Genomic DNA, 17,361 nt, shown 5'->3' on the forward strand with positions numbered 1-17,361 from the left:
AAAACAGAAAGATGAAAAACTCTTTAAAGGTTATGATTGTGGATATAAACTTTTACAATCTACCGTTAAAGATCGAGAGGAAAACTTATTCTCAAAAAGGTCCGAGTGTGACAAACTTCTTCAAAATCTCTTTGTGTTGAAAGAAAGACTAGCAGAATCTGAAGCAAGATATGACTCTCAACAAAAATGTTTTAATGACAGAGAACTCAGTATCCTCGCCAGAGAAAAATCGTTAGAGACTGATCTCGTTGCTTCTCTTAATAAGGTAAAATCACTGGAAGAAAATCTGAAAAGATTTAATTCTAGATCTACAAAATTATCTTCTATGCTTAAGAATGTAAAGAACATCGTGATACACGTGGTCTGGACTATAAGGGAATAGACGCTCCAAGTACTGGTAAGATTAATTTTTTTCATGCTAATGAAAACTCTTCATGTGAAAAAACCTTTTCACGCAGCCGACAGTCTTAGGAACAAGGATTGTACTCCTTCAAAATTAACTTGCATGAGAACAGTCAAGAACAAATCCTTTAACTGCTATTACTGTGGAAATAAAGGACATCTTGAACGAAGATGTCGTTTTCGACTGAGGAATGAGAAACTTCACAATATTCTTGCATGGATGTCTAAAGAAGTAATTAAACCTATCTCTCATATTGCTGGAGTAAAAGGCCGTGTCTGCAATCAAGAGAAATGTTGTGATGAGTCATTTCTAGATTATGATTTTGAGAAAAAAAATGCCTACAGTTGTAGAAGGAAAATGACAGGTGGACAACTAACATTTTAAATTACTCTGAGAAGATAAAAAGGCATAGGAGAAAGAAAGAAAATCCAAATTCCTTATCTCTTTCTAAAGAAGACAGTGAACCCGAGATGTCTGCTCCAGATTTCATGCATATCAATAATCGAGTCTCGGAGCTCAAGATCAGCATAAACAGACTCAAACGGAGCATTAAAAAGGCAAGGAAAACAGCAGGTTCAGGTATTCCTTGTTCCCCTCCTGTTAAATCTCTTTCTACTAATCCTAATGATTTTTCTGAAAATCTTCAAGAAGGAAAGAGAGAAGAAGTCAATATTCTTGATGAGCAAAAAGCTAATCAAAATACAACATGACTACTCAATGTAGCATCCTTCTTGTGATATGGAAGGATGTTTACAATTCTCAAGAAGCCTGTGTATCTTGAGAAATAAGTTGTTGTTATATTTCTTTTTATTTACGAAACGATGATCATTAAACTGTTGAGCCATGCTCCATTACTTTACATGATGTAATGTTTTTTGACCGTTCACTTTTGAGAATAATTTCTTGTTGATTGCCTTGATTTTCAACAATTCTCTTATGTTCCCTTGAACTAAGAAGGTCATCCTTTGTTTAGAATGATTCTTGAGTTTTTCAAGACCTCTTCTAAATTTATCTCCATTATTCTTTTGGTCTCGTACCAAGGTTGTAACCATAAGTGCACGTACACCTGACCCACACGGAACATATACGAGTATCCCTAGGGTTTCCTAAGAAACATTCATATATATATATATATGTATCATGCTCAGTTTTGGTACATACACGTTCCGTAACGTCAAAAATTTCACCTGATTTCTGTGTGCACAATGGATGGATGCAACAAGGAAGAAAATGTTGAGAAGAGCAAGCCTATCGAGTTTCACGAAAACCATGTTTTCATAACCTGCTATCATGCTGTTGATCATGAAAACAAACTACCAGTTCAAATGTCATCACAACTGGTCGGAAATCTTCTTCGAGATTTTTGGGTCGTACGTGAACAACTTGGAATCGCAACAAGGAATCTTGATTTTCTGAAAAACGAACTGAAGAAAACAACTGATGAACTTGTCCATGTTTAACCTTTGGTTGATGGCTATGTTTAATGTGTTTTCCGAATCATGTTCTCTAAGAGTTGTTTTTATTTTGTCTAGAAATTTTCATATGAGAATTTTATTCTTGTGTTTTAGGAAGAATAACTAGAGTTTGGAATAGCCATTATTGTGATTACACATAGCTATGTCCAACGTTTTCATCTTCATTGTTTTTAGGTTTATTTGTTTAGATTCTAAAATTGTTTGGAAGATGATTTTTGCAGTATTAATCTTTATGGTTTTATATATTGCAAATTGTTACGGGATATGTGTGTTTGCGTCCATGAACTATGATTGTCCCATACTTTGTCAAAGTTAAGTCTTTCACATATCGATATGCAAGTATTGATAAAAGAATGAATGAACTTTTGACATTACAAAAGTTTTTAAGCCTATTGTATGTCATTATGCAAATATTGATGGAAGAAATAATGAACTTTTGTTTACTATAGGATTATGTCTATTGTATGTCATTGTGCAAATAGTGATGGAAAATAGAATGAATCCTTGTCTATTCCGCAGTATTGATCTTCCCTGATCCATATTTTTTAGGTATATACTGTGCGGCTCCATAAGTTCTCTTATGTTGAGCATTTCCGATTAAATTAATCATGGGTTTTCTAGTGGTTAATTTAATTGAGTATTTTGGATTCAAATTCATATTTGTATGTGATTTGTTATGTCCAAAGAATTCCTTCTTTTCTTATGAAATTAAGGTCGCTCTTGTTGTTCTTTAGGGAATGACATTTTATGGGGGAGAGTGCTTAATTGCCAAATTTTTGTGGGGAGTGCGGCTGTGGAATATTATAGGGGTTATCTTGTATCTTTATAAACTCCTTGATGAATGCATTTAGCTTCGGCTATATGATGGAATCTAAAAGTTGATATGTGCTTTCTTTTGGTCATGAAATGTCTCTATGGAAATTTCATTAGGATCCCACTAGTTTTCTTACCTTTGCCAATTTTATTGAAAAAAATGGGGAGAATTAATGTGTATTCACACTACAAATACATATGGTTTTCGGATCATTATGTAAGGGGGAGTGGTTTCCATGTGAGATGGATTATTGACTAAGGGGGAGTGATACATGATAGGATCCGGAGATACCTATTTATACAAACCGCAATTGCACGGTATCTAACTAGTAGAACAATGGCAAGTACAGGTCGTTCCCACGAGGAACGGTGGAAATGCGTAATCAATATCTCTAATGGACTAACAAATAAAGATGTTTTTGGATTTTTGAAAGAATAAAGACAATGAGAAGAATAAACTCAAGTAACAAAACGAATCAAATGGGAGAGTTGGTAACCAGGGTTTAATGTATCCACCATTATTTCTATTCAAATACTGAAATGAAACATAATTCATGAATTATTTATTGTTCGCTCTATTAACATCACCTATTAAATATATTAAAATCGCAAATATCACTGGGACGCCCTAAGCATGGCACATCAAAACTAAACCAAAGCATGCACCATCAAATTGCATTAGCGAGAAATTTATACGAAACTAAATACAGGTTCTCAAATAATACCTGGCTATTCTAAGCATACCCCATCAAAGGATTTAACCCAAGCATGAAATATCAAATAAGTAGACAAATATATTTTCGATCCTAACAATTATGCACAAAGGTTATACGAAACCGGTGAAGCAACAACTCATATTATCATTAAATCAATATATAAAATTATGGAATTATTTATTCAATTCAAAATGGTCTATTGTTATATAATCCAATCAATCAAAAATGGCCAAATACCCATGTAGTTTCAACCACAAAAACCCTAGTTACAGAATAATTAGCAAGCCATCGCTTTCTCAAAATCCATAAATAAATATATTAGATATTCACTAGCTAATCGAAATGGAGTTGGAAAAACGGAAGAACGCAAACCCTTCTCCATCTCTCCTTCACGGCTCTGTAGCCGCCTCCCTTCTATTCGTATCCCAAAACCGGCCTCAGAACCCCCCCCCCCCCCCTTTTCTTCTTCACAATACAGAAAATATATATCAAATAAAGGTGTGTCGTCATTCTCTTAATTAGCCTTAATTGAAACTTGCATAGTGGTCATCAATGTGATCTCCCCATATATATATATTCTTCTTCATTTTGCCTGCATGCATATTTGGTAGACTTAAAAAGAATCCCACTGGTGGGAAAGCAAAATCTTTTTAATTCATTTTTCTCCCTCCAACAAGATATTCACGTGGACCCATTTATTTGTTCCAATATTCCTCTACCTAACAGGATTTCCTTTCCAACTTCCCAAAACTATGCATATATGCAACGACACATGGCATAGTAACCCCTATAATGTTTTCTGCTTGCATGAAAATCACACGACTGTTCTTCTGAGCCCCACAAAACATGATTCAGGGGAAAGAATGTGTACGTGCTTGACCTCCTTGTTTTCAATTAGACCGTCCCCCTTGTGTATCATCCCTTTTCTGTCTGGCTTTGGTGTCTCGAGTAACCTTGCTGGGTTTTTTTGTGGCAAGCACTTTTTTAGCTTCACATTTCGACATTTATTCTTGGATGATTGGATTTACTTCTACTTTCTACAAAAGCATTAAAATAGTATTATTAGCAACAATATCGAGTACTAGCTAATATAAATATGGGTACAAAATGTAGCACATACGTGCTTATCAACACCCCCACACTTATATTTTGCTAGTCCTCGAGCAAAATGAAGAATTGACCCGCTACACAGCTGGTCATATCATAAGAGAGAGTTAGACCCGCTACACAGCTGGTCATAAAATGAAATTTTAAAATACCATACACAAGACCCGCTACACAGCTGGTCATACAAAATACCCTACAAAAGACCCGCTACACAGCTTGTCATAACCCCTAAAATCATAATGATAATATTTTATTTTATTTTTTTAAGACCCGCTACACAGCTGACCATCTTTTTTTTTAGACCCGCTACACAGCTGGTCCTAATATGCAATTTTTCTTTTTTCTTTTTTTAAAAGCCCAACGAAAATGCCACTCCCCCACACTTAACGTTACATTGTCCTCAATGTTATTGAGTCAACCAATGTAGAAATTAAGATGGGAAATTCAAGCAAAAAAATAAAAGATAGAGGAAAGAAAACAAATCTGATGGGTTGACTCCCATGAAGCGAAATCGTATGGGTTGGCTCCCATAAAGCATAATCTTTGTATCCATGTTTGCTCACATAAAGAACCACAAATAAGGTAAGGTTGCACCAAAGTAAGCAGCAAAGCATATATATAAAGTCTGAAAAGTTGGGGATCAGTCCAACAAATCAGGTCAACTGCGAATATGAACCTGCAAACACTATAAACCTCCAAAAAGATATGTAAATCCATTCCCAATTGAAAACAGTCCTTGGTCGAGATAAATAAATCATTTACATGGACAGTAAACATAGAATGTATATTACTTTCTATTTGGGAAGCACACTGTAAATCGGGTTCTAAATCAGCTGAAATACATTCGGTCGCGCACATTATTTTCACTAGAAATCATAGGAAGCAATGTATTGACAATGTGAAAGGGCGAAGAATTATCAAACTCAGCACAATAGTTTAAACTTGTATCTAATGGTTCAAGTTTATCAAAATCAGTAACTCTTAAATCTGGTTCTAAGTCCGCGGAAATAACTTCCGTTGTTGAGTTACCTTGATTAACCATTGGAGGTAACAATGCATTGACAATGTCAATAAGCATAGATCATCAGAATCTGCAAAGTGCGCTAAACAAACTGAGATTGGTTCAAAATCAGTAGTTACCTGACTAGTACCAATCGCCTCCACATTCATCGGCAATCAGGAAATCACAAGATGAGTCAGCAAAGCAGGAGCTCAATGGAGCAAAAATATCATGAATAATCGCCTCATCGACTAAGTGATTTATAGAAATCTCACTATTCAAATGACTAGAAGGTACCTCAGTATGAATTTCTACTGTCTCTAAGTCGTTAGACTCAACAATAGTATCTTCTGTACAAACATGTTCCTCTAAATCATCAGCTGCATATAACTCTTGGCATGCTAGAACTCTCAACCTTTGCTCCAAACTAGGCGGTGTATGTTTATAATACTTCCCATATATTGTCAAAGGTGATTCTTCACTTACCATAGGTGGGGAAAAAACTCCATACCGTTTCCTCTGCATATATTCCCCAAGCGTCATATCAGAAGACGTCTCCTAAGAATTTGAACTTCTACGCATATATTCTGCAAGTGTCACCTTAGATGACATCTCGTGCAAAGAATTCATCATCCTCAAAAAGGTACCTGAAACAAAATTCTAAAACACAAAAAGCGTCAAAAGGAAAAAGAAATCCTAAAACAAAATAAAAATACTGTAAAAAAATAAAATAAAAACCTAACTATTTACAAAATCAAAAATACTAATTACGATATTCCACAACCGCTCCCCGGCAGCGCCGCCAAAAATTTGATAGGATCCGAAGACACCTATTTATATAAACCGCAATTGCACATTTCTAACTAGTAGAACAATCGCAAGTACAGGTCTTTCCAACGAGAAGCGGTGGAAATACGTAATCAATATCTCTAATGGACTAACAAATAAAGATGTTTTTGGATTTTTGAAAGAATAAAGACAATGAGAAGAATAAACTCAAGTAACAAAACGAATCAAATGAGAGAGTTGGTAACCAGGGTTTAATGTATCCACCATTATTTCTATTCAAATACTGAAATGAAAGATATACATAATTCATGAATTATTTATTGTTCGTTCTATTGACATCACCTATTATATATATTAGAGTCGCAAATATCACTGGGATGCCCTAAGCATGGCACATCAAAAAACTAAACCAAAGCATGCACCATCAAATTGCATTAGCGAGAAATTTATACGAAACTAAATACAGGTTCTCAAATAATACCTGGCTATTCTAAGCATACCCCATCAAAGGATTTAACCCAAGCATGAAATATCAAATAAGTAGACAAATATATTTCTGATCCTAACAATTATGCACAAAGGTTATACGAAACCGGTGAAGCAACAACTCATATTATCATTAAATCAATATATAAAATCATGGAATTATTTATTCAATTCAAAATGGTCTATTGTTATATAATCCAATCAATCAAAAATGGCCTAATACCCATGTAGTTTCAACCACAAAAACCCTAGTTACAAAATAATTAGCAAGCCATCACTTTCTCAAAAGCCATAAATAAATATATTAGATATTCACTAGCTAATCGAAATGGAATTGGAAAAACGGAAGAACGCAAACCCTTCTCCGTCTCTCCTTCACGGCTCTGTAGCCGCCTCCCTTCTATTCGTCTCCCAAAACCGGCCGCAGATCCCCCCCTTTTTCTTTTTCACAATACAGAAAATATATACCAAATAAAGGTGTGTCGCCATTTTCTTAATTAGCCTTAATTGAAACTTGCATGGTGGTCATCATTGTGATCTCCCCATATATATTCTTCTTCATTTTGCTTGCATGCATATTTGGTAGACTTAAAAAGAATCCCACTGGTGGGAAAGCAAAATCTTTTTAATTCATTTTTCTCCCTCCAACAATATATTCACGTGGACCCATTTATTTGTTCCAATATTCCACTACCTAACAGGCTTTCCTTTCCAACTTCCCAAAACTATGCATATATGCAACGACACATGGCATAGTAACCCCTATAATGTTTTCTGCTTGCATGAAAATCACACGACTGTTCTTCTGAGCCCCACAAAACCATGATTCAGGGGAAAGCATGTGTATGTGCTTGACCTACTTGTTTTCAATTAGACCGTACCCCTTGTGTATCATCCCTTCTCTGTCTGGCTTTGGTGTCTCGAGTAACCTTGCTGTTTTTTTTTGTGGCAAGCACTGTTTTAGCTTCACATTTCTCCATTTATTCTTGGATGATTGGATTTACTTCTACTTTCTACAAAAGCATTAAAATAGTATTATTAGCAACAATATCGAGTCCTAGCTAATATAAATATGGGTACAAAATGTAGCACATACGTGCTTATCAATACATACCACCATAGTATTTTTGTCGAAGTTGTGATACAATTGAACTTTGATGTTGTGTAATAATACTATGACATTGTGTAACAATGATTGAGAACTCTTGTTTTCTCATTGTTATAGCTACGGATTTTTAACAACGATGATGCTAAACTTACAACCTTTGAATCATTGGAATACTTGGAAGTGACGAAGATTTCGATTAATGTTGAAGAACCAAGGAGATCATGCATGTGGAAGAGAAGCTACAAAAGTTTATTTATTTATTTTGTATTCCATATATATTTGATAGTTTTGTCACTAAAATTGACAAAGGGGGAGATTATTAGAGCATTGCTCGGTCGAACTCGCAAGCGTTGCTATCTCAAGATTGTTGTCAAGTTTAGTTGCCAAAACTATAAGTCTTGATTTCTAGTCTACTCATAGCTAAGTCTCGGACTAGGATAGAAAGTGTAGTTGAGCTCTAGACACCACGGCGATCATCATACAAAGACGAAGAACTACTCAAGGAACTGGTGGAACTTCATGTACTAAAAGGTATGTGGAGACTTGAACTTATCTATCACTCAAAAGTCTATCTACTTTATCTCCTATCTTGAGACAAAAGTCGTATTGCTATATAGACTATGATTATACTCATTTGCTATCTCGAGTCGAGTTTATCTCGCCTATCTATATCTCGAAATATGCGTTGGTAAGCTTTCGCTTTGTCCAAGTTCATCTTTACTAGTGACGAAAGTCATATTAGTTTCAATTACTTGAAAATCGCTTTGACGAAAAATAGCTTCTGAACAACAACTATATAACGTCCTCTAAGAATGTTTCAATGATTGAAATGAGAGTTTAGAATATAACCTTGAAAGGATATAAACATTGTGTGATAACTCATACGTGTGTAAGTCCTTATTCCTTGAACCAAAGTATGCGTACTTTGTTGCTCAGGAAAACCGGAATTGAAGTCCGCGTACCAGTACGCGTACTGTCGGAAGTTCACATCCCGTGAATTTCTGCTGAAAGTTCATATCGCTAACCATTTGGTTAACTAATGTTGAACCAACTAAGTGTACATGTTTGGGTACAGTTGAAAGATATTAGCTTGAATCTAATCAGGTTTTCATATAACGGTGAATCTTGAATGCTTTGTTACCAAGGTAACTTAGATTGCAAACCCTGATTTGAAAGACTATATAAAGGAGAACTCTAGCAACTGGGAAACCTAATTCCCACACCTTCTGTGTGCTACTAGTTGTATTAGATAGAGTCGATTCTCCTTTAACCTTAGGTTTCTATCGAGACCCTGTAGGTTAACGACTTGAAGACTTCATTGGGATTGTGAAGCTAGACCCAACTATTTTCTCTGTAGTTGCGTGATCTAATCTTGTTGTTTCTATCGTGTTTGAGTACAATCGTAAGATTGTCTTGAGATTGATTTCTCCGATAGGGAAGATATAAAAGAAGTCACAAACATCTTCGTCTCATCGTTTGTGATTCCGCAATATCTTCTTTCGCTAGTCGATTAAGATTATTGTGAGGTGATTGATAATTCTAGGTTGTTCTTCGGTAATATAAGTCCGGGTTATCAATTGGTTCATGTTCACCTTGATTTATCAAAAGACGGAACAAAAACTCGTAGGTATTTCTGTAGGAGACAGATTGATCTATTACCGTAGACTTTTCTGTGTGATACAAATTTGTTTATTAAAGTCTTCGACTTTGGGTCGTAATAACTCTTAGTTGTGGGTGAGATCAGATAAGGGAATCAAGTGCGTAGTATCCTGCTGGGTTCGTAGATATAAGGAGCGCAACTGTACCTTTGATCAATGTGAGATTGATTGGGGTTCAACTACAGTCCAGATCGAAGTTAGTTTGTAGTAGGATAGTGTTTGTAGCGGCTTAATACAGTGTGTGTTCAATCTGGACTAGGTCCCGGGGTTTTTCTGCGTTTGCAGTTTCCTCGTTAACAAAACTTCTGGTGTCTGTGTTATTTCTTTTCCGCATTATTGCCTCTGATCATTGTGTTGTTTTGCTTATAACCGATCATATTCCCAAGCATTTATGAAGACCCTTTAAGTTTTTCAGAACATGGATATGACATAATCAATTTAAAGAGAAACATATATAATCTTGGAATTTGGATATTCAAGGTAGTCCTGCGTATAAGTTGAATTAGAAGCAACATAGTGCTAGACTAACTTTAGCTCAGTGGAATAGGATAGAGTTTGGTGAAATTCAAAATAATATCAAATACTTGCAAAATGTTCTAGAGTCTGTCCAAAATGAGCCTAATTTTGATGTTCATCATGCTAGAGTTAAATCTATTGTCACCGAGTTAGAGAATTGGTATAAAATTCAATCTAAGTTGAGAAAAATCAAGAGATAAATCTGTATTTTTAAATGGACAACAATACTAGATATTTTTAGCTCATATTTTGTTTTTCAATCCGATCTTCCTCAAGATATCCAAGAATGGGTTGATCATGATCGATCTGTAATTTCTAATTCATAATCAATAAAATCTGTATGCATCAAAATAAATAAATATGTAAAACCCATACTTCTGCCTTTAAATAAACTAGTTGTCTTTCATCAACTTGCAATGAACAAAGAAGAACTTCTCTTTTGAGGGAAAAAAACATTCTCATTTGACTTATCAAACAATTGAAAAATAAAAAAGACAATTGAGATCTTTCAAATATGAATCAACAAAACTTTTCAATTAAATTATTAAGTTGATTAAAAAAATAATTTTTAAATTAAATTATAGACATAGTTTTAGTGAGCATCCTTGCAATGAGACAATAATGTAGCTTAGAATCACATTCCTTAATAATTTTTGGCTAGGAGAAAATTGTAATTATAGGCCTAATTATAGAGAAAAACGAATTGCTATCTTAAAGCCTATAAATAAGCTAGTTCGGACATGAAAACTAGCAATCTTCCATTCTTTGCATATGAGAAAATAATCTAGCTTAGAGCATCTCCAACAGAGTATTTATCATATGTGGAGACCTAAAAAAAGGTATTTAATAACATAGAATCTAAATACAAATCTTGTTTTGAAAAGTATCAAAAGTAAACTGTTTTAGGTAGGAAAAAAGGGGATCAAGGTTGGGGACAAAAACATAGAAAATTGGCTCACTGGAATTAGGGAAAAAATGCCTCTGAAAACGCCGACTAAGGGGATCGAACCCTTGACCACGGGATTAAAAGTCACGCGCTCTACCACTGAGCTAAGTCGGCTCTTCTTTACGAAAGTTACCTTTTCTTGTATACAATCATTGAGTTTGATCCAGCACATTCCCCACGGCCAGAAACCAGAGGTCTAAACAACAGACAAGTGCAATGGAATGTGGAGTTAAAGATTGATTACGTAGTTCAATGCAGGAGGCAAAGCAATCTGTTTTATGTTATTTTGCACTCCTTTTGATTCATTAAGATATGCTTGTTTAAATTTGCGCCAAAGACAACCAATTTACATGACCTTGTTTGTTTAAGTGGTGAGATTGTCTAACTCAAAAGCCAAGAAGCCATAAATGATCAAAATGTTAACCATGATCTAGGGGTGTCAACGGGTCCGGGTCCTCCCGGGTATCACTAGACTCGGACCCGGGTATCACTAGACCCGGACCCGGATCCTACTTATAATGGTCGGGTCCGGTTCCTAACGGTTCCGGGTCCTAAACTTGTGGACCCAGAACCGGACCCGTTTAAATATCCGGGTACCCATCGGTTCCGGGTATCCATTGGGTCTTAGTAAAACTATTTAAAAAACCTCAAAAACTTAATATATTTCTCTTTTTGGCTTGGATTTAAGTAATTTTTATAAAAAATTATTATTATTTCTTATTAATGTACTAAATAAAGGTTAAACGTAAGAGAAAAAATTTAAATGAGTAAAATATCAAAGCTAAAACTAGCAAAAATACTTGTAATTTTGCTAAAAACATGAATAAAAGAATGAATAAACGGGTACCCGATACCCGCGGGTACCCAACGGGTATTACCCGTTTGGACCCGTTTAAATTCGGGTCCAATCGGGTAATTACCCGTCGGGTCCTAAGTAACTAATGGGTCCAACTTTAGGACCCGGAACCAGACCCAAATATACCGGGTCCGGTTCCGGGTCCGGGTAATGGGTACCCATTGACAGCCCTACCATGATCTTTTTTCCTTATATTTACACCTTGTTTGGTTGAAAGAGTCACAGATCCAATAATTTAATTATGGGATAATTTTGTGTTCCACTATCTAATACAACGGATAACATATATTTTTTCGTTCATAGTGTGGGTGAGAGATAGGGGATTGATTCCCATTAAGAGGGTTAGATCTCCTATTTTTTCCTGTTTCGGAGCGAACTTGGAACCATGTTTTGGGATGGCCGTCGGATCAACAATGAAGTTGGTCTGGTTAGCTGAGTTTATTTAGATGATAAAAAAGATATATCATTATAATATTGGGTTCAAATTTCATTATATTTTTGTATTTTAAGAAAGAATTGGTTCAATCTTGTATGGTAATTTTATTGAAGAATCCAATCCATTGCACCGTGGAATTCTTAGAAATTAAAAAATCTAAATTACACTGAATTGATATGCCGTGTATGGAATCATTTCCCAGGAATTGAATTTATAGTTGCAGGAAATCCTACAACCGCACTCCAATGTATCTAGATTATTTCTCAAGTAATCATAATGAATTCTTTATTAACTTTCAAGGATTATAATTGGATACAATGGATAACAATGACTTTACAATGACTTTTCTTCCTCTCCAAACAAACTTTCTCTCTCCTAGTTTCTTGTCTAACACACACTAAAAATCTCTCTTCCTATGTGATGACTTCCTTCCTTTATATAGCGATTCCTCACAGTCGATGACAGCTAAGAGATCCACTATTTTCGGGATCACTGTGCGATACATTCGCTCATTTACAATCACTCATTCTCGCACAGACTATACCTCGCATAGAACATCACACTTTACTCGTGATTTTGCTGACATCATCCAATGTGTCACTTCAGCTTTTCCATGTGCGATAGTCCTCGCTTACATCAGATAATTCTTACTTCGCATACTTATTGATATGTGCGATATTCCACTCCTACATTTTGCCTCTTCTCATTTCGCTTACATTGTGAAGTGAGCGATATGAGAAATTTCCATCCTATAATATCGCATGTGTATATCTTTTCGTATTCTATCTTGCCGACACTCCTCCGGACTTCTAGTTTTCCTTAATTACACGTGCATTTTTAACCACTTATTATCTGACATGTCATTTTAACCGCCTGTTTTTATCCATTCATTCCTTGCATTAATGAAACTTTGAAAAATGGGAATGATTTTTCCTTATATATATTCTTTCGTCTTCTTCTTCTTTCTACTTTCTTGTTTCATCTTTTCTGCTACTGCTTTCCCTGATCATAGCTAAATTCATTTCGTTCTACTTTCTACTCATTTCCATTCCCATTCTAAAAATGGCTCCTGCTCGCAAGAAGATGAAGACAAAATTCAATAGGTTGAAGAATGAATTCCATTCAAGAGGTTACTCACTTTCTCTTCCCCCATCATCTGACTATTCATCCAAACTTAGTCTTGATTTGATCAATTCTGATCAATGGAATAATCAAAGAGTTATTATTTCATTGGGACAACTTTCCATTCTTCCAATTCCCTTGTTTAACCCCGAAATACCCCTATTTTATGAAATTCTTGCTGATGATCGATTCACACGGGGAATATTCCAACTAAGTGGTGATGCTATCAGAATAGCATTGGAATATTCTCGTCGCGCAGCTAGGCTAGAATCCTCTTATCCTTATGAGGTGCGAAACGAATCGCATCGTGATAAGGTCATTGATTCTACCTAATATACTCTTGATAATTTCTTCAAAAATTACTATGTTGCAATTATGAAAAGCAATTTAACTAAATGGGCCGTTCGCTTAAGAAGAAAAGATGGTATCGCTGAAGATGATAGGATCATGCGAGATGTTGATTGAAATGACAATTCTAACAATTCTGTTCGCAGATCTAATGACTCGAGCTGGCTTAATTGCCCTGTCATTCTAGAGAGTCCTTATATTTCTGGTAAAGCTGAGGATGGTTCTGATATTCCTCTTCCTGAAAAGTTTTCTTCTTACCAACCTTGGAAGTTTGTACTTTCCGAAGCTGAGACAAAGAAAGTGGTATGGGGCTTCGCATAAATGTTCTCAATCTCGCATAATTTCTTCCAATTTCTTATAGTCGTATAAATTTTCTCAATTTCGCATAATAATCCCACTTTTTGCAGACTGCTAAGAGGGACAAAACTTCACACAATGCATCAGCTTCGAAGAATAATAAAGCAAGAAACATTCTTTTTTATTTTAAAAATATTGTTGCCTCTGTTTCTTATCTTGATTATTCGCGTAGGTGAAATATTTAGGTGATAAGACTTCAAGTAAAGGAAAGTATATTCCTAAAAGGCCTACGTCTAAATCTTCATCAAAAACGACATCTATAATGGATGATCTCTCCAGGAAGCGTAAAAGATACTATTCCTCTTCAAGTTCAGAGTCTAGTGAGGATGATATCTCTGTTTCTGATGATTCATCAATTCCTTCTTCTTTCAAAGAATTGTCCAATCTTTTTGCTGGAGATCTCCTAACTGCTGTTGATAATGAAGAATTAAATCGTACTTTAGGAATGGTTTCTAAAATGTCTGATGCTCCTACTTTAGATGATCCATCTCTTCGTGGAGCTTCCTCTGCGATAAATCCAAACCTCCAATTCACAATCGGCTCTTTGTTAATATTTGCAATTTTACCTTTTGTTTTTTCTTTAGTATTGCTTTATTCCTAATAGTAATCCTTCCTTTCGTTCTCGCAGGGAGCCCGTTTATCTTATGTAATCTCCTCGAACTACCAAAGAAGACTTACTAAACTTGAGAAAGAAAATGCCAAGCTTAAAGCTGAGAATTCAACCAATTCCGATTTGATTCGCAGATCTCGAGAAAGAAATGATGAACTCATTGGTATGTAGCCTTTATTTTCCTTGTTCTTCTATTTTATGCGATAATTCGCATTTCTTATTTTGTTATATTCACAGACCTGCATAACCTTTCGGATGAGGCTACCAATCTTCCTGATGGTGAAATCCCTTTAGAATACCTTAATTCTTCTTTAAATAACTATCCCAACCAAGGATTTGAAAATATGAATTTGGAAGAATTAAGATTGAAATATGCGGCTCTTAGAAAAAGCCATAGATCTTTATTGACTACATTTAATAACTTTAAACATCGTCTTCATGAGAGCCAAGAACAAATTCAAGTTTTGGAAACAATGAAGAATAAGCTTATTGATGAGAAAGACGATATCACTCTTAAGGGTGCGAAAACACTAGAAAAATTCCAAGAATCCATTGTTGAGGTTCAAAAAGAACGTGATTTAGCTTTGAGCGAAAAGAACATACTTGTCGAAGAAAGAAATTTAATTCGTTCTCGGCTTCTCATAGAAAGCGAAGTTGAATTTAGTTGGGCTGCTAGAGTTCTGAATGATGCTAGAAAGGACTTAGCCATAAACGTGAGTCTTCAAGCTGAATATTCCGCATTGGTTAAAGACATTGTTTCCAATTATGAAGGTCAAATATTGCTCTTTTAATACTTATCTTTTTTTGAGAATGACACATTTTTTTTATATATGTATTCTAACTTGCTTATTCATATTTCGCAGATAAGGAGAAGAATTATCTTCAGAAGATTGAAGAGTTAGAAACTCGCTTAGCTTCTGAAGAAAAGAAGAATTATCCTCAGAAGATTACAGAATTAGAAACTCGCTTAGCTTCTGAAGAAAAAGATTTATTTGCTCGCAACTCTAAGTATCAGCAATTGAAGAAGAACTTCATCATCATGGTTTCAAACAATAGAAATGATGCTAATCGTTCTCGCGATCTGCTGTTAAGAAAGTATGTGTTGAGAATAACATTCCTCTTACAAAGTATAAATTTCCTGAAATCCCTGATAATGAACACATTTCTGATATTTCAGACAGTGAGGGAGAAGATGAAGAATCTGAAGAAGAAATAAGTGGTTCTGAGGCTGAGCGAGATGAAGATTAATCATTTTCATTTGTTGTAAATTCTTTGCCTTCTGAATATTTTCATGTAACCTTAAAAACATGCACCTTTTGAGCATTAATTTTCATTCCTTTAATATAAATTCCCTTTGTTCGCATTCGCGTCCAAAATATTATTCTCTCGCATGTATATGAGTCTATCAAATGGGGAAAATAACATTCCATTTGCATTACCATTCTTGCATCTGTTAATTGACACATCTTGATAGACTTAGTATGATTAATTCTATTTTATAGTTCATGCATGTGGTGCGAATGCGTTCGCAGTATTTCCAGTTCCCTGTAAATTCCTGCAAAAAAAAATTAGTATAAAATTATATGTTTCTCACAAGGTCTTATTTTTCCTTCCTATGTAAAGGTATTATCTTGCCTGAATTCTGTGCGATGAGATCGCAGGCGGTCTTTACATTGTAATGTATCGACCCATTGATCTCATCTTATCTTTTTCTTGTATTATTTCCTCTTCAGGTTTTACCGTATAAATATGATAAGTATTAAACTCCCTTGAGTAAAAAGTCTTATGACATTTACGTCTTTTGACACAATTCATCTCCCTAATGGAGGGTGTTGTCCTTATCTTCCCCCTGATTGCCCCTTCACGGAAGCTTACCTATACCGGGTTAAGGTTATGGCTCTTCCCATATGGTTAATTCAGCAACCAGTTGATTTCGCAGTCTCACATCCCAACACCGATGAGGTTTATGGTTGCGAGGCCGCACCCTAAGTGGGGTATCTTCGGACCGAGTGCATCATAGTCAGGACTTGTCAAGAGTGGCAAGGTACACTCCAGATGCCCGTGCACTCTTGACTCAACCGTGTACCTCGGCGCCCTGATCGAGTTTCTGCACTCCTTAAGAGAGACTTTCTCACCTTAGTCTTTCAATCTAAGATTATTATCTTAGACTGAAAATTAAAGGTACCTCTACCGGATGGGCATTTTCGTTTGTTCTCACCCCAAATCTCCATGACTCAAGTTCCAGGGTCGGTGTTGCTTTCCCTTGAGTCATGCTTTCTAGGTTTCTCCAACTATGACATGCGGTAGGTCTTACTTTTTTGCCTCTTGCATGTATGCGAACTAGGTTGCACGCCACATTCGAATTCCTAGCCAATCTGATTAAAATCACTTCTGATGCCTTTTATTAAGGTCTTATTATAAAGGTTTTAATTTTTCTTTTCTCGACATGGTATCACTTCATGAAACTAGAATTTGTCATTCCATTTTCAAATTTTGAGTTTATATAACTCTAGTACATGGATTTCTTATGAATTTATTTCTCATAAAGAAAGAAATCTGCATTCTCCATATTACTCATTTATCCCCTTCATTTTTTGTATCTTTTTAAACTCGCA

General features: G+C 35.4%; 1 non-coding gene across 1 annotated transcript; it reads right to left on the reverse strand.

Moving 5' to 3' along the window:
* Positions 1-11,059: 11,059 nt before the first annotated feature.
* Positions 11,060-11,131, reverse strand: TRNAK-UUU. Its single transcript has one exon. It is a non-coding gene; the product is annotated as a tRNA-Lys (tRNA).
* Between the last annotated feature and the right edge of the window lie 6,230 nt (positions 11,132-17,361).

This window comes from Papaver somniferum, chromosome 10, assembly GCF_003573695.1.
Source record: "Papaver somniferum cultivar HN1 chromosome 10, ASM357369v1, whole genome shotgun sequence".
Taxonomy (NCBI): domain Eukaryota; kingdom Viridiplantae; phylum Streptophyta; class Magnoliopsida; order Ranunculales; family Papaveraceae; genus Papaver; species Papaver somniferum.